The sequence below is a fragment of the Pteropus vampyrus genome, unplaced genomic scaffold, assembly GCF_000151845.1.
Source record: "Pteropus vampyrus isolate Shadow unplaced genomic scaffold, Pvam_2.0 Scaffold17, whole genome shotgun sequence".
In the NCBI taxonomy this organism is placed as follows: domain Eukaryota; kingdom Metazoa; phylum Chordata; class Mammalia; order Chiroptera; family Pteropodidae; genus Pteropus; species Pteropus vampyrus.
The window spans coordinates 13262307-13265376 of NW_011888798.1; the positions used below are offsets into that span (position 1 = coordinate 13262307).

Here is a 3070-nt window from a genome sequence, read left to right on the forward strand (position 1 = left end):
GAAACTTGACTGTATTAGGGGATATCAAACATCCAGCAAGCCTTTGGTCTTGCTCAGATGACAACAGCTGGCCCTGTGCTTCTGCTCTCTCATTCACCACATTTTGCCAGAGAAGTCTGGTTTGCTTCCAATACTCGTTTACCTATTCTTCAAAGGCAAAAGGTTGGTGGATGGAAACAATAATCATTTTTACGAAGTAAAAGCAAAAAAAACCTACACTCTCTTCTGTTATAAGATACCTGTGTTGGCATATTTGATTCATGTGCATAGGTATAATTTTTCTAATTTCTGTTATGTTTTCAGCATTCTTAACATTGTGTTTATAAAAGTTAACAAATTCTACCTAAAGAAGCCCACAGAAACACATGGATTTTCTGTGGCTGATTGTGATTGAATTCTTAACTAGTGAATATCTCCTCACTAAATATGTTTCTACCAAGGTCAACAAGAATTTCCCATTGACTGAATCAAAAGGACATATTTTATTTTTGTTCTTATGTGAATCCTCTGCAGTTCTGACACAAATAATTATTTCCTCTTTTCATATCCCTAGTTTGCCTTCTTCTAAATCTCTGGTTACCCTTTCTCAAACTTTTTATTGGATCCCTCATCCTTTATTTAGTTCTAAAATATATTATTTACCAGGTTCCTTCTGCACTTCACCCTTCTACCTCCTCACTCTGCCTACTTCTCTGTTCATTTCCCTACTCCCATAATTCATAAGATAAAAGCAAAACTTGGATGTTAAGCCATTCCCTGGGCTGGGACTGCTTTACTTATTTGGCTGCTGACTCAAGAATCAACACCTGGTCTCTGCTACCCTAGACTTCTACTGTCCTTTTTTGTCAATAATTAAAAAATTTTTAGCTATAGGGCAGCGTAGACCTAAGGCCCACTTTCAACCCAAAAGGAACTTTTCTTTCCAGGCTATAACTAATGGCTCCTAGTTTTCTGTCAGGACGGTGAAACAATTCTCTTAAACTCCAGATTAGCTATCTGCTGTCTAGGATTTCCCATTTGATAGCCTATAATCAAATATACAAATTTAAACTGTCCTTTCTTCACACAACTCTAGCCATTATATCTATATTCCCATGTTCAGTGAATGTTATCATTTATCTACATACTTGATCAAAGAGATATAAAGAATTATTTTCTGATGTGTTCCTTCTTCTTATACTTCTTATACCCAGTGATTCTGACTGAATAGTTTACAGACTATGGCTCTGTCCTTGTCATCAATCTTCACCTTAGTTTAGACTCCATCATCCTTTGTCCACATGACCATAGAAATCTCCTATCTGGTCTTTTTGCTTATACCGCTGCTTTCTACCAATGCATTATCCTCAGTGCTGCCAAACTTATTTATTTTTCTATAGAATAAATGTAGCTTATTTCTCCCTTGCTGTGTTCTTTAATATTGTCCCCATCATTGACTTTCGCAGCCACCCCTACCAGAGCATTCTATCTTCTTACTTGAGTGGTATTTACAATTCCTAGAATAAAACATGAACATATGTCTCTACCCACCTAGAATACGTTCATCCTTCCCTCCTTCTCTACCTCATCAACTCCTAGTCATCTTCAGAAGACAATAAAGTGCAGGAAAAAAGACATGCACCCTGAGCCCAGTCTCAGACCTCACTTCTCATTTCAATTCTAAAACTTCTGAGCCAAGTGACTTTGGAAAATTACCTAAATTTGCTGAGTATTAATTTCCTTAACTGTTTTACAGATAAAAATAGTAATAGCTAATTTGACAAATTGTGAGAATTAAGACGCATATGCAAAATTCTCTATTGCTTGGACTTTAAGTAGTAACAGCTAAACACCAACCAATCAAAATAAGAAATAGTAATTTGTTAATAAAATCTATGGTACCCAACAAATTAAAGAATGCAAAAATAAGAATAGATCCATAGATACAATGAAATTAAAATCAAGATATCATAATGCTAGGACATACCATTCCTCTCTCTTTATTTCTTATCTCTGTTTCTTTCTAAATTGTTTTCGATTACTAGTTTCCATGACTCCAAGCTATAGCATTTGCCCTGTTAACTCCATCAGAAAAACTAGGGTAATCTCTCTGATTGGCTCACCTTGGGTCATGTGCCTAACATTAGACTCATTCTTATTGTTGATATTATGAGGGCTTTAAATAGCTCATCTTGACTCACATGCTCACATGTGTGGTAGATGGCCCAAGCAGGGGAAAAAAAATGTATCTACTGCAGTCAAGTACTTGCCTGACTAATGTACAAATGCCCCCTCAAAAACAATTCTAAGAGTTTCTATCTAATATAATTCAAGTATCACATATGCAATCTCTTTCGAGTAGTAGACAGTTCAAAATCATGTTCAACTACTGCAACCATTCCTAAGTTTAAAGTCTCTCTCTATGATGTGCATTATTTTAGTAATATATGGATTTGACAATCATTATATTGCAATGTATGAGTAAAATCTATATATTTAACCAGTCTTCAGACACCTACTACACAACGATGGTGAAGAAATAGGAAAATATCAATTGAAATTCCCATACAGAAAAGGGGACAGAGGAATGAATCTCCACACATCTGTCCCTGATTAAAGAAAATATTGTATACTAGTGGACAGGAACAGTAAGAAGTAGTCATTGGTTGGCTCGAGTGCTTCCACTGCATGTATTCTCGGTCATTCTTTCTGGCTTCCCCACATACCCTTTATAGTTCTCCTCCTGAACATTATTATTTTTGGCTATACTTGAGGAAAAGTTTAGGAAGGATTACCACTGAACCATACTCCTTTAGTGGCCCTTTTCTGGTATGGTCAGAGGGACTAGAAATTGTCTTAGAAGTTAAATATCAACAGTTATAGCTTTGAAGTATGTTGAATTTATATGGCAATTCAATTACTTAAAAATAAAATTGGTCTATGGCCACGCTACCCTGAACAAGCCCGATCTCATCTGATCTCAGAAGCTAAGCAGGGTTGGTCCTGGTTAGTACTTGGATGAGAGACTACCTAGGAAGATCAGGTGCTGTAGGCATAAAAAATAAAAAAATAAGGGATCATAAACTGACAA

The 3070-nt window shown here is 36.0% G+C and overlaps 1 pseudogene; it reads left to right on the top strand.

Annotated features, from left to right (window-relative positions):
- Nucleotides 1-2915: 2915 nt before the first annotated feature.
- Nucleotides 2916-3034, top strand: LOC111736120 (annotated as a pseudogene).
- The last annotated feature ends 36 nt before the right edge of the window (nt 3035-3070 follow it).